At 39.8% G+C, this 22969-nt stretch overlaps 1 protein-coding gene and 1 pseudogene across 2 annotated transcripts in view; both read left to right on the top strand.

Moving 5' to 3' along the window:
• The window catches only part of LOC103331243 (S-adenosyl-L-methionine-dependent methyltransferases superfamily protein), a 21209-nt gene extending 11751 nt beyond the window's left edge, over positions 1–9458 (top strand). The window contains exon 4 of one of the 2 annotated variants that reach the window (XM_089052145.1): positions 8622–9458. The gene's annotated coding sequence lies outside the window, so the exon portion shown is untranslated. Of the gene's footprint in view, positions 1–1418; positions 2918–8621 lie in introns of those variants that run through there. The other variant, XM_089052147.1, reaches the window with a different exon arrangement.
• On the top strand, positions 3486–22969 carry LOC148916987 (rust resistance kinase Lr10 pseudogene; annotated as a pseudogene).

Genomic DNA, 22969 nt, shown 5'->3' with positions numbered 1-22969 from the left:
GGATTTGGTCCCCACAGGGCTAGGTCATGCTACGTGGGTTTTAGTTCCCGCAGTGCTCTTTTTTTTTTCCTCTCTACACACTTCACGGGTGAAGTGAAAAATAATTTGATTTTGATTTGAATTCTTTCGGATTGAGTCTGTGATATCGTGAGGGGTTCATGGATGAACCCAAACAAACAATTAGTCTTCCTTTCTTGGATTGGCTAAGTCCGAATAAACAACTATTATTGCCAAACCCACTCAAATATCACTTGTTGAGCCTAATTCTTACCTTGGGTTTAATGTTGGGCCTAATACCAATGTTGAGCCCAGATGCACAAGGGATGGTTGAAATTTAATATTACGTGGGAACCCAATGCATGAGAGTTGAACCCAACAGTGGGGCCTTCGGGATGCAGAGTGCAAACCCACAGCCAATTTTCTTGTTGCATGCCCAGCGTCAACCCACATGGAGTAGACCATGGGCAGTTTTGCATTTCAGCCGATCCCGTGGGCCCCAAATGAGCTTTCTCCTTGTACTTCAGATGATGTGGTGGACCCCATGCTCTTTGCTAGCTGATCCCAAATGGACCCCAACTTTTGGGTTTCTTATTCTTGTGCTTGAGCTGACTCCGTGGACCCTAGTGCCTTTCGTTTGTCACTTTGCTTTTTCAGCCGATACCGAATGGCCAAAAAGTTTGGAGTTTTTTTTTTTGGGTGTGCTTACGCTTTAGCTGACCCCCTAGACCCTAGCGCCTTTGGTTTTTCAGCTGATTCCAGGTGGTCCATGACTTGGGTTTGTTTGTTTGTGTTTTTTTTTTTTGGTCTGCTGGCCAAACCCAAGTAAATAATGCCTCTCATCTATGCATGTTGCTTTTTCATGCACCCTTGTTCATGCCCTGTCTTCACATACAACACTTTATATCATGCACTTTGGCTTATAACATGTAATTCGATGGGCTCCTAGAGAAATCTTGAATTTTTCTCTTGGCTTTTTAACCAACCTGATGGACCCCAGTGCCTTTAGATTTTTCCATCTCACTTCAGTCGATCCTAGGTGGTCCATAACTTAAGTCTTTGTGTGAAAAAGAGAATAAGCCTAGCTTCATAGATGGTACTCATTATCTGGCACCATTTATTGCTTATACCTGTTGCATTTTTTTGTCTGTCCAGAAGTGCATGTAGCTTTTTGTCAGGGGAACGCATGCATTGGGTAGAATAGCTTTGATTGGTCATATCAGACTAGATCTTTGTTCCAAGAGCCTAAGGTGTATTTGATTTGGCCATATCAAGTCTTATCCTTACTTTTGAAAAGAACTTCTCCCCGTGACTTTTGTGATATATTTTTCTCTAATACTCACGGATTTTGCTATAAAAGGTCGGGTGATAGAAATACATTTCATTCACAAAAACGTTCATATTTTTCTTTTGCTCCTCAGATAGGCTCTAGGCGTGAAGGGAAAGGAAAGCGTTCTGTGCATTTGAAAATTTTGTCAGATGGCTCTCATTCTTGCTACGACCTAGTAAGTATTATTTCCATATTTGCTATTTTCATGTTGAGGCACGAGATTTGGCCCAAGTCAAACGGTGCCCCATCGGACTACGAGATCCTTAAGGCTCGCACCAAAGGACGTGTTCCCGACAATGTGAGGATCAATCGTCTTCCTTTGGGATCGGACATGCACACAGGTACTGGTATCCCTAAGGGCTTCTTAATTCTTTCGCCGACCCATTTAGAGTACGTTAGGTTTCCACTTTTTTCCTTTTTGCATATACTTTTGTTCTTGGGTCTTCACCTCATGCGACTGAATCCAAGTTCTTATCTTCTGATATCCAGTTTTTTGGGCTTCAGGTTGAAGTGTGGTATGTCCCTTAGCTTTAAGGATTTCATCTATCTCCACGGCTTAGCTTAATTTAGGGGTGAAAGTCACTATTTCTTTTTTACGCCTAGGTCTGGTAAAACGATATTTTCTTGTAAACCCACTTCCACCAAGTATTGGAAAAACCAACCTCTCTTAATCATTGGGGTGTGGGCAGCGCCTGAGATGTCTTATATGCCTATCCCATCAATATTTGGCTCAAAATCTGGTATAATGATTCATGCCTTTTGAATATAATTTATTGTATTTTTGCGGGTCTAACTAACCTTTTCTCTTAGCAGTGTTTCCTTCGAACATAAGGTACGTCATTCCTGAGGATTGGATCGCTTGGTTAGAAGAGAACTTGGCAGGTCAGGGTGGGATGTCACTCGCTTCGTGGTCCCTATGACTTTTATTCAGTATGTCCATTGCTCGTTGCACAGCGATTTACTTCAAATTCATTTTAGCTGATCCGAACTGCATGGAATAGATTTGTTCAAGAGCATTTGTTCTGTCGACGTCGAGCTATACTACACTGAGGATTTATCGTCCCTTATTGGTCCAGTTTTCAAGAAAGGGAGGCTTAATTATCTCAACACAACAACTCGAGGATGTGCATCCAAATCTGAGTTTGGTCATTCAGATTTGTTGGCGCCACGTTCAATATCGTTCCGGGCTGTAAGGAAAGGAGATTGGGAAAAGAGACTAAGCCCTCTGCAAAGAAGTCCCGTCATGCTCCGCAGGTTATTTTGGATTTGAGTTCGCCCAATGCTGCATCCTCCTCGAGTGCTCCTTCTTGACCTTTGCAAGTCCTTCGTGTTCCCACTCTTGCTAGCTCACTAGGTGAGAATGACTTCATGGTCATGACTGACGAACAGATGTAGAGCTACCAATCACACTGCTTGAGTGTGGTACGATAATGTTTAGGGTTTGTGCAGATAGTTGGGATTCGCAATGCACAAATGGCAAGGTTCCAGACTATAAGCCACGAGATATGCAAAAAAAGGGCGATCCTCAAGCTCAGCGGGAAGTGCATCAAGGAATATGAAACTGAGCTTGAGCAAAGAACGGGGAGAGCTGCAGAGCAGAAGCAGCCAAAGCACTAGATTGATAAGACAAGGAGTATCAGGGCAACCCCAAGCAAATCAAGGTCGAGATGGCCATGCAATTTAGATACAGTTGGGTCCAAGGTCAGCAGCTCCCTGAGTACCGATTCGTGGGGATCCAGATGATTATGACGATGAGTTGGGATATGATCCTGTTGGCTATGAACTATTTCAGGGTATGCATCCTGATGATCATCCTCCGACAAATTACCTCCCCAATCGCAGGACCTCGCCAACAGCTTTTCATGGGTCGATGACAGGCCCTTCTAGAGTGCTCTATCCCGACCTTTGCAAGTCCCTCATGTTTCCACTCCTGCTAGCTCACTAGGTGAGAATGATTTCATGGTCATGATTGACGAACAGATGTAGGGCTACCAATCACATTGCTCAAGTGCAATACGATAATGTTTAGGGTTTGTGCTGATGTTATCCAGTTGTCATGTCCTATTATAGCTGCCTAATGCTCATTTTCTTATGTCTTGCAAATGGTTGGGATTCGCAACGCGCAAATGGCAAAGTTCTAGGCTATGAGCCATGAGATATGCAAAAGGACGGCGACCCTCGAGCTCAACGGAAAGCTGAGCTTGAACAATATCAGAGGAGAGCTGCAAAGCCTGAGAAGTGGCCAAAGCACTACACTGATCGAGGTTGATCACCTAAAAATCGAATGACCCTTTATATAGAGACGTATCCAAAGAAGTAGCTCAATGGGGGACGCCTGATAAGGCCGCAATAAAGGGACGATAAGATATCCAATCTCTTATTTTTGAATTTGAAAATGGCGATCTACCTTGGGTAATTATCTTTGGGTAAAATTCAAACTAGAGAAATAACTCATAAAGTCTAGTAAAGTGAGCCCGGAATTTTGGAAGCACACCCGAGACAATTAAGTACACAAAAGCAAAGATAAAGTTGAAAGAAAAAATACAAGTAGTGAACAATGATAAGCAACCTATGATGCATCATCGAACGGATCGAGAACAGCCTCTAAGGTAGGCCCAACACAGGTAGAAAATCCAACGGGTGACGTAAAGCACTGTAAATCGAAGGACGGGCCTAGTGCTAGCAATGGACGATGCAGCATTAGGAGCGGCACCAAGGACATCCGTCCCAACCCGACCCAAAAGGGGCTGTCATCGACCCATGAAAAGTTCTGGCGGGGTCCTGCGATTGGGGAGGTAATCCATCGGAGGATGATTATCAGGATGCATACCCTGAAATAGTTCATAGCCAACAAGATCATATCCCAACTTATCGTCATAATCATCTGGATCCCCACGAATCGGTACTCGGAGCCGTTGACCTTGGACCCAATCTGTATCTAAATTGCCTGGCCATCTCTACCTTGATTTTCTTGGTGTTGGCCTGATAGTCCTTATCCTATCAATGTAGTGCTTTGGCTGCTTCTCAGGCTCTGCAGCTCTCCTGCTTTTTAAGCTCGATTTCCATATTCCTTGATGCACTTCCCGCTGAGTTCGAGGGTCACCGTCTTTTCTCATATCACATGGCTTATAGTCTGGAACCTTGTCATTTGTGCATTGCGAATCCCAACCATCTACACAAACCCTAAACATTATCGTACCGCACTCAAACAGTGTGATTGGTAGCCCTACATATGTTCGTCAGTCATGGCTATGAAGTCATTCTCACCCGTGAGCTAGTAGGAATGGGAACACGAGGGACTTGCAGATGTCGGGAAGGATTACTCGAGGCAGATGCAGCATTGGGCAAACTCAAACCTAAAATGACATGCTGAGCATGGCGGAACTTCTTTGCAGACCAGAATGCTCGGTCTCTTTTCCCGATCTCCTTTCCTTACGAGTGGGGTGATAGTGAACATGACTCGACATATTTGAATGATCGGACTCGGACTTCGGATGTGTAGTCCTCGAGCTGCTGTCTGAGTTAACTCAACCTCCCTTTCTTGAAAATTGGCCTGGATAAAGGACACAAAATTCTGAATGCAACAAAACTCGACGTCGATAGAGCAAATGTTCTTGAAAAGATCTTTTCCGTGCTGATTCAAATCAGCCAAAATGAACGGGAAGTAAATTGATTTGCGATGAGCAATGGAGATAGGGATAAGAGTTGCAGGGTTGACAAAGCAAGTGACATACCACCTCTGACTTGCCAAGTTCTCCACCAACCAAGCAATCCGGTCCTCAGGAATGATGTTCCTTTTGTCCGAAGGAAGCGTTGCCAAGAGAAAAAGTTAGTTATACCCGCAAAAACACAATAAATTATATTCAAAAGGCATAAATCATTATACCAGGTTTCGAGTCAAACACTGATGGGATAAGCATCTGATTAAGGCCCCGTTTGGGATTGCTTTTTTTGGTCAAAAATCTGCTTCACTTTAAAGTTAAGCAGTTTAAGGTGTTTGGTAAAAATAAAATATCCTGATTATTTTAAAAGCGTGACCTTTTGATAGCAATTTTAAAAGCGGCTCTTGGTTGCTTTTCAAAGCTGCTTTCAAAAGAAGTAGAGATGAATATTTAAGGAATTTTTTTAATTCCCAAAATACTATCATTCATTCTAAAAAATGACACCACCTCCACTTCCACATCCAACTCTACCATTTGCACTACCACATTCACTACCTCCACAACCACTGCCACCACCACCACCACCTCCACCTCCACCTCCACCACCACCATCACCATCACCACTACCACCACCACCACTACCACCACCTCCACAACCACCACCTCCACAACCAACAACACCACCACCTCCATGTTGCCACTGCCACCACCTCCACCTCCACAATCGCCATCCCCATCACCACCACTACCACAACCACATCACCACCACCACCTCCACTCCATCACTACTACTACCACCACATGATTAGTACATAACACTTTCAACATCATGTCTATTTTAGTCATTATTTACAATTATAACAATTTTATATTAAAATTTACCAAACGGTTTTGACATTGCTTTTTGTACTAATAGCACTTTAAAAATATTGTTTACCAAACATGAAGTTGCTTTACTTTACAGCTAATTATTTTCAAAGCACAGCGGAAGCAAATTTTTTTAAAAGTGACAGTAATCCCAAACTAGGCCTAAGATAGGTTGGTTTTTCCAATACTTGGTGGAGGTGGGTTTACAAGAAAATATCTTTTTACCAGACCTAGGCGTAAAAAAGAAACAGTAACTTTCACCCCTAACACAAGCTAAGTCGTGGAGGTAGATGAAATTCTTAAAGCTAAGGTACACACCCTACTTCAATCCGACAGCCAGAAAACTGAATATGAGGAGATAAGAATTTGAGCTCAGTTGCATGGGGTGAAGACCCAAGAAGAACAAAAGCATATGAAAAAATGGATGAAGTGGGAACCTAACGTACTCTAAATGGGCCGGCAAAAGAATTAAGGAGCCCTCGGGATTCGATGCAGTGTACATGTCCGACCCCAAAGGAAGACGATCGATCCCCACGTTGTCGGGAACACATCCTTTGGTGCGAGCCTTAAAGATCTCGTAGTCTGGTGGGGCACCGTTAGACTTGGGCCAAATCTTGTGCCTCGACATGAAAATAGCAATATGGAAATAATACATATTGTGTTGTAGCAAGAACGAGAGCCCTCCGACATAATTTTCAAATGCACATAACGCTTTTCTTTCCCTTCAGGGCCTAGAGCCTATTTGAGGAACAAAAGGAAAATATGAACGGTTTTGTGAATGAAATGTATTTCTATCGCCCAACCTTTTATAGTAGAATGCGAGAGCATTAGAGAAAAATATATCACAAAAAGTCACGGGGAGAAGTTCTTTCAAAAGTAAGACTTGATATGGCCAAATCAGATATTCACCTTAGGCTATCGCAACAAAGACCTAGACTGATATGACCAATCAAAGCTATTCTACCCAACGCATGCGTTTCCCTGACAAAAAGCTGCATGCACTTCTAGACAGATAAAAAGACAAAGAAATGCGGCAGGTATAAGCAATAAATGGTGCCAGATAATGAGTACCATCTATGGAGCTAGACTTATTCTCTTTCTCATGCAAAGACTAAGTTATGGACCACTTGGGATCGGCTGAAGTGAGAGGGACAAATCTAAAGGAGTTGGGGTCCACCAAGTTGGTTAAAAAGCCAAGAGAAAAATTCAAGATTTCTCTAGGGGCGGCCCATTGGATTGCATGGTATAAGCCAAAGTGCATGATATAAAGCGTTGTATGTGAAGATAAGGGCAAGGACAAGGGTGCATGAAAAAGCAACGTGCATGGATGAGAGACATTATTTACTTGGGTTTGGCCAGCAAACCGAAAAAAAAAAAAAAAAACAAAAAAACAAACCCAAGTCATGGACCACTTAGAATCAATGAAAAACCAAAGGCGCTGGAGTCCAGGGGGGTCAGCTAAAGTTCAAGCACACCCAAAAAGAAAAATTCCAAACTTGTAGGTCATTCGGTGTCGGTTGAAAGAGCAAAGTGAAAAACCAAAGGCGTTGGGGTTCACGAGGCCAGCTTAAGTGCAAGAAGAAACCCAATTTGGGATCGGCTAGCAAAGAGAAGAGTAGAGAGCATGGGCCCACCACATCATTTGAAGCGCAAGGAGAAAGCTCATTTGGGGCCCACAGGGTCGGCTGAAATGCAAAACTCCCAAAGGTCTACTCCATGCGAGTTGGCACTGGGCATGCAACAAGCGAATCAGCTGTGGGTTTGCACTCTGTAGCGCGTAGGCCCATATTTGAGTGGGTTTGGCAATAATACAGTTGTTTATTTGGACTTAGCAAGTCCAAGCGAGGAAGACGAATTGTTTGTTCGGGTTCAGCCATGAACCCTTCACTACATCATAGGCTCAATCCGAAGGAATTCAAATCTAAATTAAATTATTTTTCCCTCCACCAGTGAAGTGTGTAGAGAGAGAAAAGGGGGGGCACTGTGCGGACCAAAACCCACGTAGCATGACCTAGCCCTGTGGGGACTAAATCCCATGCAGCATGACCAACCCGTATGCCATGATTAAAAGACATGGAGCCATCAAGCTTCCCTCCCACCAAAGAAGTGCGGAGCGTGGAAGACATAGTCCGATCATCCCATGATCGGGGAGTGGAGGATGAGAAATTCAATTGAGCACTAAGAGTTCGTTGCACAAACGCTGACTTGAGCGTTGGAGTGGCTTTTGTAGGTACTCATCCCATTTCCATCATTCATTCTCGGAAACGCGATCCAGAGTTCTTTTCAACCAAGGAATTGTGTGGACTTCAGTCAAGAACCTGTGGAGATATTTCTTCCTGAAAGAAATCCTGCTCCAACACCTCTTAATATTTGCATAGGAATATCTACTTGGTTTGAAGACTTTGTAATCTTCTAGAAATCTTTCAATTTTTAATCGATTATCGTTTTCCTTTATATCATAGCTATAGACCTGATAGACTGCAACAACCAGTAGTAAGAGGACGAATGAACCCATGGTTGCACCTACAAAACAATCATTAAAAAGTAAATATGTATCCCCAGTCTTCTAGACATGACACAGCAAAATAATCAGTTAGGTGACTCACTGATAGCCGCTAATTTCGTTGCAGCACCTGTTAAAGCCTGTTAAAGATAATGACACAAATCGGATCGTCATGTTTGTGAAATTCATTTATGCATATTGCCTCCTGGGCAACATCCTAATAATTGCCGGCACTTTACATGATGTGTAAAAATTTGAGCAGGAAATATGTGAAGCAAAATATGTACTGTTGCCCTTGCTTTCTTCAAGTCAACGCATTCAATTTCAACTCTGGTGCCATTGTTCTTCAGCATACACTTCTTGCCTCCTGCTTCACATTCTGTGCTATTTGGTGTAGACCATCTCAAAACACTAAGAGATCTGTCTAAATCAAAAACTGGAACTGATAAAACATTATGCATCTTTGTGCAAGACTGGAGGTTATCAATTTCAGGGTAATCACAAACGGCATAGTTTGATTGCCAAGGTTGCTGAGGCAGGGGCCATTTAGACTGGCCATCTTTCAAGAACAGAAGAAGAACAATTGATAAGGTAATGTTCATGACTCTTTTGAAAAGTGGAATGGAAAGATTGACATGTTGAGGATTACTGAAATTTTTACAGCAGGCAATTATCTGGGTCGTACAGATAGATTTGCTGATGCTTATATTCTGAGCTTTTGAAAGAGAGTTTGACTGGAATTGGCAGCCCAAGAACCGTCTGATGTCTCTCATTGCAAGACACAGCAAACCCAGGATAGCCACAGTGATCTGGTTGCCTATCTTTGAGGCTGAAAGGGAAATGGATAGGCGGGCCTTTATCCCCACACTTCAATTCTTTGCAGGTATTTCATGTTTCTCCTAGAACTTTGGAGAAAGCCATTAACAATATGCAACACGAAGAGATGAGCATTTGCTGCATTTCTGAGGTGTTAATGCCCCATGGAAATCTTCTAAGCATAAAAAAAGGTCGCATCTGTATCTGATATGTTTGGATGGATTGTTTGGCCAATAAATCTGACCTTTTTTCAATAATATGACACTTCTAAATCTGATTGGAATGGCTTTGTTAATTATGATTCCCTATTTACTGCTATTCACACCTCCTCCCTGTTTATTCTGAGAAATTATTTTATGGTACTGGAATACAATTACATAATACTATAATATATTCACGTGTTATAATATGGGTGGTCGATATGGTTGATATTAACCAATAAATATCTACTTATATCATAACACGTGAACGAGGTATATCACGTGATTGTACTCTACTACCACACTATAATTACTTGTCCTGCATCCATATTTTGTTATTTAATAGCACTAATAGATGGACTGCACTATGGCATTCTATGAATCGGTGTCCCATACTTTTTGGCATGTTGGAGAAAAAAAAAATGGTTGAAAGAAAAAATGTGGAATAAGTAGCATTTTCTTGTAGAAACAGTATGAACGCATTTAAACCATCAAGAAACAATTCATCACTTTGACCGAAACAAAACCAAGTTGAAGCAACTAATTCCACATTTTGACTTGAAAAGTAGTGAAGCACTTAACTTCAAAACGTTTTGATTTCGACGAAGTCCCCATTTAAGATCCAAATAATTGAACAATGCTTCAGAGAAAATACCGTCTCCTTTTAATGCCGGTCTTTAGAGCTTGCTCTCTCAACACTGTTTTGACTTGTTAATCCAGATATAAATTAGTTCTAGTTTGAATGGTAGCCTTAAAACTATTAGACTTGTCAAACAAAAACCTACCTAGCTAGCTAGCTCTAGCCTCTGAGATCTCCATGGAAGGTAGAAGAGCCTTGTGTGGGAGGTTTGCAATTGTAGGCTTTCTTGTTATTGGCTTAATATTTGGTGAAACTTGTAACGCCAAGGCGTGTTCTCCTTCTTCCTGCGGCAACGTCCATAATATAAGCTAATACCCTTTTTGGTTGAAAGATGACCTCAAAAATTGCGGCGATTTAGCCTACAATCTGTCTTGTGAGAACAGCGTTACAGTGTTGCAACTAGATTCTGCAAAATTCCACATAAAGTCAATCAACTACAATAACAACACAATTTGAGTCGTAGATTCTGGCTTTCAGGAGAACAATTGCTCCTCCATTCCTTTCTATTCTTTGTCATCTGATTCCATAAATACTCGATATCCATAGAGTGTTTATGGGTATGAATATAGTAGGATGGACAGAATATGGATTTCAAGAGCTCTAACTTTCATCAAGTGGGTTAATCCAGTGAATTCATCTCTCTATATGGACACTGTTCCATGCATGAATAGTACTACTAGGGCTAGTACTACTGGGGGCGCTACTTCTTTGTCCCAACCGAGAGAACGTATAGCTACGTCGTCATTGGCCCAACAGTTTTGCATGGGATTTGGAGGAGGGGTGAAGTATAAGGTGGACGGCTATGGCTTCCTTGAATGAAAATAACCGAAACGCTTCTTAGAGCAACTCCACCCATTTGCCCTTAGCCATGGCAAGGGGGGAGCCAGGGCAGCCACTATTCACGTGAATAGTGGTTGCCCTTGCAAAATCAGAATTTTGTGTTTCCACCTATTGCCCTAGCTAAGGGCATTACTATTCATTTTTTTGTTTTATTCACAACTTTTTTTACCTCAATAATTAATTTGGATAAGATTTTCGGATAAGATTTTCGGGTTCCTACGTGTCAATACTATTCATATCTCATAATCGGATAAAATTTTCAATTTCAAATTTTAGATAAATTAAAAAAAGGCTGGTATTTATAGAAAAAAATTCATTAATTTTGGGTATTTTTTAAAAAAATTTCCGAATTTTTTCCAGTATTTTATTGCAAAAAAATTGGCTACCGTTGGATTGGAGGAAAAAATCGATCGGAGAGCCCAGACGACGCCACGTGGCAACAGGAAAAAAATCAAATCGAGGTAATCAGAGCAATGTAGTGATATCAGAGCGATTCTTTGTAGTGCTACAAGAACCCTCGTTTTGGACCTCAGTGGTTGCCTTGGGCCAGTGTTAGTGGGTCCCACACCTCCCGAGCTTGGGCTGTCCGGAACGCCTTTTTTTCTCCCCCACCGGCCGGGCTTGTCCACCGGAAAGGCTCTTATAGTCGCATACACAATGCTATAGTGTACGCCTTTAAGCTTCAGATATAGCATGTATGCATGGCGGATACAAGAATTTTGCTTGCAGGGGTCAACGTCTTACAGGTGCAGCTCATTGCCCCCCTGTCTGTGTTGGCGGAGCTATGTTTAGATCGAGAGAAAATGGGAATGAAAATGCTATTTTATTTGAGTTTGAAGAGATAGGTTTAGATCGAGAGAAATGGAAAGGAAGAAAATTGGTGGAGCTAGGGTTTTTCTCCCATTGTTTTCTTTTATAGATGTCCATTATGACCCTCGAGCTTTACATTGTAGCATTGTGGCTTTCCGTCTCCGTGATTTCCACTTCGTGTTTTCTGGCTTTCCACCTTAAGCTACACACCCATGGCTTTCTCTATCTTTTAAAATTTCTAGAGACTTGGACCTGGATTTGCGTGCTTGCTTGTTTAATGAAAAAATTACCTGAAAAAAAAATGAACATATTTTTGAGTTAGAGACTTAGACTAGCCCGTTTGACCCCAATCCAAAAAAAACAAAAAACAAAAAAAAACAAAAACAATCCTTGGACCAACCCGTGGATTTGGCCTACTTTTCTTTATTATTTTTTTAGTTTTTTGTTGCTACAATTACATGCCCATCACTTTCGGCTTAGCGTTGCATCAGTATCTGGCCCACCATTTTTATTTTTTAAGTTTTTGTTTAGTCTTGTACATGCCCATCACTTTGTGCCTAGTCTAGGACTTGGTTCGAGAGCTCCTTCGCATTGACAGCAATCACATCATCAAGCTCACGACCTCCAGCCACAAGCAGCAGCTGCTGCTTTCCACCACCACCACCAAATGAGACACTCTTCTTCTTCTTCTTCCTTCTCATCCCTCCTCTCCATCTCCCAGCCTCAAAAGCCCAGCACTTATAGTCCCGCCCAGTTGCACTCAGGTTGCCCCTTTGGGGCATTTCATTGAACACTTTGTGAGGGTCAAGTTTGGCTTCTCTAATGGAGGATTTCAGAGGTTGTAGGGGTCAATTGACCACCCTTGCTCCTCTATGGATCCGCCCTTGCAAGTATGTGAATACACACACCAAGTCTTTATCCAACTCACTCTCGCATAGAATGACCTCCACGTGGTTCTATAATCTTGAGGGTATTTGATTATGGATTTTAACACAATCAATTTCATTACATAATTTTTTTATTGTCAATAAACGCAGTGGAAATCAGTAATTGGAATGATTCTAATACCCATGTGCTAGTAAACAGACGGAAAAAAAGAACTTTAACAATCCAATACCCATTCCCGATAGTGAAGATGATGGTCCATCCCTCTTTAGTGAAGGAAACACATGGACATGAATGTGATGGATTACTAAACGAGTATTGAAATTATTATAATTCCTTAATTCCTAGTTTTTACAAACAAATATTAGAATTATTCAAATTTTTGACTTCTTGCATGGATAAGAAATAAATAATTATACGTTGGCTCCATATTAAAATTCATAATCTTGTACCCATAAAACTAGAAATTGGATCGGCTATAGGAAGAGTAATTGATCCAATTTCAATTTCTTTAGGATATATATTTTGAACAAATAATATATTGACATTATGATTTTAAAAGTATTTAAAAGTTTCATGGTATCCAGCTGTGACTATTAAAAAGTGTTTAAAAGTTGGTGGTATCTAAAAAGTTAATGACTTTTGAAAAAAACTTAGTCGATGAATGACTTTTGTATACTTTTAAGGCTAATTGTTAATTTACTAGTGACTTATATTAACTCTATGAAAGTATTTAAGAATCTGTTAACTCTATGAAAGTCACTCAGCTAATTACCCAAAGTCTTTATAAATATGGAATACATCCCCCCAAAATTTAAACACTTAGGATATGTGACTTTGTACCTAAATGGACAGCAAATAATGTACCAAACTTCAAATAGAAAAACTTATTACTAGAAATTGGTACCTACCAAAAACTTGTTTTACAGTTAGTTTCAATTTGGTACCATGCAGTTGTATGTTTAGGACATGTTTGTCCTTGCATTTTCAATTTTAATAATGAGATACCTGCATTATGAAATTAGGTGATGACGTGTCATTTGTGGGACCGCTTTTTTAGCTTGTCTAATGAAATATGAATAATTTTTTTTCAAAATTAAGAAATAATATTAAAATATTAAAATATAAACAAAATTAAAGGATAAAAAATAATATTTATTGATTATTGCAGTGACACTTCAAACACTCAACCCTCAAATGATACGCCCCCATCATTATGGAAACAGTTGTGTTTGCGCATCCAAACAACGCATTATTTTTCCCCTTTCTACACGCGGCTAAACCACTAAAAGGTGCTCTTTGCTGAAAATCGACCATTTTTCGAATCATGGTTGCCCCTGTGCAAGCAACCTCAGTGAAAGAGAATGTAGTTCCCCTGACCAAGGACTTGGGGGCTCCTACGTGATGCTCAACCGAATAAGCTCTTTTTGGCATGACCGATTTTATCACGACCAAGTGAAGTCATTGACCAGTGGGCTTCTGGTAATACCAAAGGAGGCCCAAAAAGTTGTGACTTTCCGGGCACCTAAGGAGGCCCTCAGGATATAAAAAGCCGACCAGGCCCATTTCAGTCATGATTTGAGTTCCAAAAGGATGATCCATGGACCTTACGGCCCTCGGAGTGCCCAACACCTAGGTGCTTCGTCAAATACACTAAAAATATGGACTTGCCTACTACTCTGCCACCATTTCCTTGACCACAATACTCAATTCTCTCACCAACGGATGAGAAACAATAGTGGAACAACAATGTAAGACCAAGAAAGAACCAGAAACACAAGACACAAGCAATAACAAGTATGGAAAGTCACAGCAAGTAACTCACTTAAAATACTAATGGCGGAGAAATGACACGAATAACAATAAGTAAGAATTGGTAGAGAAATTTAGAAGAGGTTCTCGCTTAGAAATTCATAAGGCAGAAATGAAGTTTCTTTGCCTAAGTGTTTCTATTTATACACAATAAGGTAGAACGATGAGCCCATTGACGAAAGTTGGACAAGTGGATACAAGGAAACTAAGGTGATTGTTGAATGCTTCAGACATCCAACTTTCTGTGCCTAAGGAGGCCCTCAGGATATAAAAGGTCGACCATACCCATTTCACTCATGATGTCAGTTCCAAAAGGATGATGTGTGGACCTCACTGCCTTCAGAGCGTCAAACGCTTAGGTGCTTCGTCAGATACACTAAAAAGCTGGATTTGCCTACTACTCTACCACCATTTCTTTGACCACAATACTCAATTCTCTCACCAACGGACGAGAAACAATAGTGGAACAACAGTGGAAGACCAAGAAAGAACTAGAAACACAAGACACAAGCAATAACACACATGGAAATTCACGGCAAGTAACTCACTTAAAATACTGATGACGAAGAAATGACATGAATGACAACAAGTAAAAATCGGTTGAGAAATTTAGAAGAGGTTCTCGCTCAGGAATTCAGAAGGAGAAAATGAATTTTCTCTGCCTAAGTGTTTCTAATTGTACACAGGAAGGTGGAATAGTGTGCCCATTGATGAAAATTGGACAAGTGGACACATGAGACTGAGGTGATTGTTGAATTCAGACATCGAACTTTCCGTGCCTAAGGAGGCGCTCGGGATATAAAAGGCCGACCAAGCCCATTTCACTCATAATGTCGATTTTAAAAGGATGATGCATGGACCTCACCGCCCTCGGAGCCCCCAATGTCTAAGTGTTTCTATTTGTACATAAGAAGGTGGACAATGTGCCCGTTGATGAAAGTCAGACAAGTGGACACAGGAAACTGAGGTGGTTGTTGAATGCTTCAGACATCGAACTTTCCGCGCCTAAGAAGGCGCTCAGGATATAAAAGGCCGACCAAGCCCATTTCACTCATAATGTTGGTTTCGAAAGGATGATGTATGGACCTCACCACCCTTGGAGCACCCAATGCCTAAGTGTTTCTATTTGTTCACAAGAAGGTGGAATAGTGTGCCCATTGATGAAAGTCGGACAAGTGGACACAAGGAGACTAAGGTGATTGTTGAAGGCTTCAGACATTCAACCCTTAAATGATGTGCCCCCATCATGATCAAAGCGATTCTTTGCACATGAACAACACATTGTTTCTCCCCTTCTCTATACGTGGCAAAAGTCCTCGATCAACAGGACTACATAAGGACTTAGGGGGCTTCTGTTGATACCAAATATGAAGAGGGCTTGCCAAAAAGAGTCCAATAATTTGCCAAAACGAGGCCCAAAGAGGCCCTTATCCACGCCTAAGAAGGCGCACGTGATAAAAAGGTTGATCATGCCCATTTCACTCATGCAGTCTATCCCGAATGAATGATTCATGGACCACATGCGTCAAATACTTGGGTGCTTCACCTAGAAATCCATATGCTACTCACTTGAAAGGACCAACTGTCCTAGAATATTTTATTAAAGATTGATTCCTCCAAAAGAAGAGACACATGTCTACCTGCTACTGACCAACCACCGAGAAGGTGTCACATCACTAACGAACCTTCACTCCAACGCCGAAACAACGCAAGAATAGAAGCCATATTCTCAAGTATAAAACAGGTGTACTTTTCATGAAGGTAATATAAATTTCCTCCATTTTGAGTACAGTACTTTTCATACCTTCTTTTAAGGAAGCGCTAAGTTAGGCATTGGAGGGTGGATAATGGCTCTCTCACCACCATTTTGTAGTGACCATTCCTTGTCTTCTTGTAGTAATTGGCAGGTGGAATCTCACCCCTACTTGGCCACTCCAGGTAACACCAAAAATACATCTTCAAACACTCAAGTCAGCTGAAGAGCGCTCTCAAGAGAGAATTGACTGTGGCTGATTTCATCCTAATTGCTTGTGCGAAATTCACGCATCAGTAATGCACATTCTCACACTACTACAAAATAGTTAAACCACGACACAAAATAGATGACTGTGCATCTTAAAACCGTCGTTATGTTTCAAAAGACGACGGTGTTTTTAAAACCTTCATGATATATCATCTTATACACTACTAGCGTTAGATTGATTTTTAAAAGACGACGCTTGTCACTAACAAGCGTCGTCTTTTAAAACATGCTGAACAAAAAAAAGGCCACTTGATTTTTAAAAAACAACTCTTGTCACTAACAAGTGTCGTCTTTTAAAACACGATAAAAAAAAGGCCGCTTAAGTGAATTCGCGCTCGACAAATTTTCAGATTTTCCCCGTCTCTAGAAACCTTATATCTCCCTCCTTGAAACCCTCCTCAGCTCTCTGAAACACCCTCATGAAACTCTCTACAAAATTATCAGAAAATCAATATCAATGAAGGAGTTGAGAGATTCAGGTCTTCACATATCCACAAAATGGAGAGGGAGGTTCTGTATCTGAGAATCAAAGCTGGTTGGATGGTGAAGATCTCGATCTCCATACTCTTTAACGATGATCTCCATCTTAGGCGTTCAACTCTCTCATCAACCTCAGCGGCTTGGTCCGGTTAGCTCTCCAATTTCATAGTCGCGATCTAGAAAGACTTGTCGAAATCTATCGCGCAAGCTGCTTCAGGCCCATGGCTGTCGTCACCACTTCAGGCCCTTGGCCCTCGCACTCCTCTGAAGGTCCAAGCCCTATAATTGTCCTAATCTCCTGATAATTGTGAAGATCGAAACCCTAGCCTCCTATCTTTCGAAAGGTTTGATTTGAAAGTCACCTAATCTTTCAATACCCTTCTATATCTTGCTAGTGAATTCGAGATTAGTCTCTTTGCGTTTCTGGTATGTTCTTTGTCTCCCTAATTTCAGATTTTCTGTCTCTCTTGATTTGTTTGGTTTGTTTACATTATTTTTTATATTTCTAGTTTCTTTTTAGATTTTTTGATTTGGTTCTCAGGAGATGAGGAGGAAGCTTGGGATTAACTAGTTACTGAGATCGGTGGACATATAAAAACTTTATGAAACAATTAAGCATACAAGGTCGGTTTGCAAAGCTGGATTGACTCGCTTTTTCAAGTTTTTCTCAATTTTTTCTTCTTGGTCTTTATTGGTTTTGTAAATAATAAATGTTTATCGAACAGACTTAGAAAATGGAGAGATTATCTGTTGAAATTAATTGTGCTTTGCTTTTATTTGGTTTTTTCCACCACCATTATGAACAGACTCAAAAAATGGAGAGATTGCTAAGGGAATTAGGAGAACAAGTGCTGGAGTGACAATTTTGTCAAAATATTGCAAAATGTTTTAAGTGAGTTTCATTTCATGGTTAGAATTTCATATTGTACTGATTCTTCTTTCGGAGAAATTTTTGTCCCTACTCTTAAATCTTGCTTGGGCTTCTTATGCTTATGCAGTCACTCCGCCGGTCGTGCTGGGAAACCGATTGTGAAATGGACTGAGGTTGCACATTTCATTCACTCTCTCTTCCTTTACTTTTATTGTAGTATAATACCATGATATTCTTGTTACTATTGTTACCATAAGGTGTCCTTGATTAATCATTTTTAGAGCCCTATTCTGTTGCAATTGTCTTAGGTGCAAAGTTGGTTGCAGAATAGAGCGCAAGAGTTGCCAAAGGTATCCAAAATATCTCTGAGCAATAGGAAATTCACCCTTCGAATAAGGCACTCAGAAGTTCTGAAGTACCTAAAGGTGCTTCTCATAACCTCTTTTTGCTTTTATGTCTAGGCTGTAGTAATATGCAAGCTTCTAAGGCTTTTTGCAAACTAGTTAAATCTGATTATTGTATGGTGAGCTCATTTATTATAGCCAAAATAGAAAAATAGTGAACCACAAACCGACCGAGCTCGTTGAAGTTTTGAATTGTATTATTTACACTAGTTTATAAATTTGTCATTCTATTACCTGCCAGCCACTGAGTGTCATATCTAATAAGTTATTTCAAGTCTGAACTGTTTCTGTTTCACATAATATCATTCACATATTATTTTATTATTTTACTATTGTGCATTTGAAAGTAGAAGAAAATACCGGAAACATATCAGAGTTGGAATTTGAGGCAAGGTGATCAAAAAATGGGGCATGGTTAGTACACAAACAAAGGTGACTTTGTCATTGGATTTCTTGGTGGTACTTTTATGTACAGGGTGACTTTGTCAAAATTTGAAGGTTGGAGACCTTGTCCTCTGCTTCCAGGTAATTCCCAAAGCTGTAGGTTGTTGTGGTATACCAACAGCAGTTTCAAGTTGATAGTGTTCACGTTTTGGTGGTTTGAGTTTATATTTGTGTTGTATTTGAAACATTTATTCCTTCTTATTTTTGCCTTTTTATGCTCATATTTTTTATTTAGTTCTCTACATGGAGCACTTGGTGTTATTTTGTCAGCTACGGATACTGTTTGCACCCTTCATGTGTGTATATTTTCGTCATGGCCATGTTTATTGAAACATAAAATCAGTGTATATTTTCCTACGGATACTATTTGCACCCTTCATGAGCAATCACGTGTAGCTTCATTATTTAGGTTAATGTTATCGATGTGGTAGGAAGTATGTATGTGGTAGGAATAAAGATTGGTTAACTATGTAATAACTATTGAAACTTCAAGTTTTATGAAAGAAACAATTTTTGAGTGTATATATTCATTAATAAAGAATTATGGTTAGTTTTCTAGTCAAAATAGTTGTATAGAATCATAGGAAACTAAAAAACTAAAATATAACAACCTAGGAATTTATTAGACGACTGAACTGAAATGTAATGAACGATGGCTTTATTGTAAAAACCATCGTCTTTACATACAATCAATGATGATTATTAACAAAAAAGGGTCGTCTTTGCATACATTTTTAACAAAAAACAGTCATCTTTCTATACAATCAAAGACGGTTTTAAATAAAAACCGCTGTATTTTGCCTACAATTAACGACGGTGTTAACCAAAACGTCGTCCTTACCCCTAAACAACGACCTTTTTTTTGTCACAAAACGTTGTCTATATAACAAAACAACGACAGTTCTTTAAAAAAACTGTCGTCTATATAACAACACGACGGTAGTGATTTCAAAAAAACCATCGTCTTTACATCTAATAGACGACAGTTTTTTCAAAAAAGGTCGTCTTTACATCTAATAGACAACATTTCTTTCAAAAAACGGTCGTCATTACATATAATAGAAGACATGTTTGAGTAAAAGCGTCATCTTTACAAATAATAGACAACAGGGATTTACCGTCGTGGTTTTATGCATCAAAAGATGTCGATCGATTTCACGACAGTTGAAAAACTGGATACACGACGGTGGATTACCGTCGTCTATTGCGATTTTTGTAGTAGTGTCATTCCTAAATTGTGAGGATTATATTGATGATTTGGGAATCAATTTTGATACATTAAATCAAGTGGCATTCTCAAACAAGTGGGTTCTGTCTTGAGCTGCAACTCTCAAGCAATCAGATTTTGATCTCTTTCTTACACTTGGATGGGCCACTTGGACGCTTGGAATGGTAAAATTAGTTAGCAAAAGGACATTACCCCTACTATTGTTTGTCATGGAGTTGCTGTGTAGTTAAAAGAATTTATGCGAATGAACTCAACAGATAGAGGTGCTGCTCTCCATCATTTGAAGACGTAGTTGCGGAACAAGACTGCATTTGGTAGTCTCAAAATCAATATGGATGGGGTTTGGAAGTCAGGTGGCACGGAAGGGGGAGTGGAGATAGTGGTTCACAATTCAGATGGGCACTTTGTGGCAGGTCGGACAATACACAATGATCATGTTTTTTCGGCCCTCTAGGTGGAGGCAATGGCATCCAGGCCCGATGTAGCCTTGGCGGTGGAAAGATGTTTAAGTAACGTAATTTTTTAGAGTGATTCTCTTCATATCGTCTTGGCTCTTAAGAGTCCCTTCATTGATATGTCCTTTGTGGGTCCTGTGATGAGACCCAAGAGGTTGCTATCACAGATCACTTAAGAAGGTTTTCTCTTTTTTAGGTGGTGGCACTAGGTTCATGTGAGCTCTATTTGAGATTATACTTAATTGTAGTGATGCGGGTTAGTAGTTGTTGTTGTGTTTGCTTTAGTTTGGCTTCTTTAGCATGTTAATTTTGTTGTGTTCTCTCACTTGGTGATTTGCATATATGTCTTGTTGATGCCTTAATTGTATTGTTGAAGTCATCTAATGAAGTTCTTATTTTTTGTCAAAAACAAAAATAAAAAGAAATTGAAGTTCTTATTTGATAAAAGTCTTTATAAAAAAAATGAAAATTTTGAATTTTAGTGACCAAGTGTGCTCTGTTTTTTTTTTCCCCTACCATTGTAGGTATCAATGTGTATCTGTATGCAATAATGCAAGGTTTTCACGTAAGTGATCTCTCCTCTAAAGTTTCTTCTTTCTATAATGTTTTAAGGAATTGCTAGTGTCATGGCTCATGGTACACGCTCACGCGCGCCAACCAGCTTTTTTTATTTTTATTTTTTATACATAATTAACATATTTCTTTTAATCTTTAAGTGTTTTATGTTTTTAGTTTTAATTATTAAAAACAAATGAAAAAACAACAGAGGTTAAGAGATGGAGGTAAATGGCACATCCTGAGTGGGTTTTGTGTTTTATATTTTTAGTTTTACTTAAATGATAAACATTTTACCATTTTACCCTTATAATATTAAATTATGAACTTTTAGCACTTTATATTTACTTATATGGAATGTGTTTTATATGTTTGTCATGGAGTTGGGCTACTCCTTCCATTGCCAATTGGTTTTGGGGTTGAACCTCAACTTCATTCAGAATGGATTTGATGAAAGGAATTTGAAACATCAGAGGGTGCCAATGTAATTTCCCAAACCTTAAGGAGTTTTTTGAAAAAAACAAAACAGCTCACGAGTGTTAGTGTCATAACTCAATGCAAAATGTAACTGACCTATTATCATGAGTTGATATATAATTGACACATCGCTCACCACAAAAGATGGTTCACCATGTAGTTCCTATGAACTTCAATTGTTGATCTCATAAAAGAAGTAGGAAACTGAGAAAGAATGAGGAAAGTAAAATTGCGGATTAAATTTCTAATTTCGGACTTGAGTTCGTTCAGTGTAGCAGCCAAGTAATTAGTGCTGCAAGTATGATTTTGCTATTCTGATATAAACCACCTCAAATGGTCAAGCATTGTTCATTTCAGAGCATGCTCACACACTAACAAAGTAAAAGCAAGTCTTTTATTGTATTTTTTGCAGAAGGTATATGGATACCCTCCGTTGGCATTATCGGTAAGGGCATATGTCCGGTGCCTTTTGAAATTTGTGGATATAGAGCACCAAAAAAAGTTTATATACTCATGATTAATTAGTAATGTTACTGCGCAGGACTTGTTATTTTGAAATTTATGTTTGGGGCTCCATTTGTGATTTGGCTCTTGATCTATAAATGGCAGAGAAGGAAATTGTCAATGTATAGCACCATAGAAGATTTTCTGCAGGCTGATAACAACTTCATCCCAATAAGGTACTGTTACTCAGACATTAAGAAGATGACTGGTAGATTCAAGGACAAACTGGGTGAAGGTGGCTGTGGCACTGTATTTAAAGGAAAATTGCGCAGTGGTCGTTTTGGAGCAATTAAGATTTTGGGCAAGTCTAAAGCTAACAGGCAAGATTGCATGAGAAAGGTAGCTACAATTGGGAGGATTTCACCATGTTAATGTGGTGCAACTTGTTGGTTATGTGTGGAGGGATCAAAGCGCTCTCTAGTCTACGATTTCATGCCCAATGGGTCGCTTGATAAATATATTTATTCAAAAGAAGGAAGTACGCCTTTAAGTTGGGATAAAATGTATGTGATTTCTCTTGGAGTGGCTCAAGGGATTGAATATCTGCATGAAGGTTGTGACATGCAAATACTGCATTTCAATATCAAGCCTCACAACATTCTTCTTGACGAGAATTTCAATTCAACCCAAAGATTTCTGACTTTGGGCTAGCAAAACTATATCCCAAAGATAACAGCGTTGTCTCTATGACGGCAGCTAGGGGAACAATGGGATATATGGCTCCTGAGTTGTTCTACAAAAATCTTGGAGGTGTTTCGCACAAAGCCAATGTCTACAGTTTTGGAATGTTGCTGATGGAGATGGCAAGCAGAAGGAAGAACTTGAATGCCTTGACAGAGCATTCAAGCCAAATTTACTTCCCTTCTTGGGTGTTCGATCAATATATAGAGGGAAAGGACTTGGAAATGGGTGATGTCAATGAAGTTGAAATGAAAATAATAAGAAAGATGGTCATAACAGCCTTATGGTGTATACAATTGAAACCAAGTGATCGTCCATCAATGAAAAAAGTCATAGAGATGCTTGAAGGGCATGTTGAATACCTACAGATGCCTCCCAAGCCTTTTATGTGTCCACAACAGATGCTGATAAGCGATCATCAAAATATTCCAAATCCGGCATGTTCTAACTTGGAGCTAACATGGACCCTTTCAGCTAGGTCATGA

Source organism: Prunus mume, linkage group LG5 (genome assembly GCF_029339155.1).
Source record: "Prunus mume cultivar Tortuosa linkage group LG5, ASM2933915v1, whole genome shotgun sequence".
In the NCBI taxonomy this organism is placed as follows: Eukaryota; Viridiplantae; Streptophyta; class Magnoliopsida; order Rosales; family Rosaceae; genus Prunus; species Prunus mume.
Note: the sequence above shows the minus strand (reverse complement) of the source record. Positions and strands in the feature narration are given on the sequence as shown.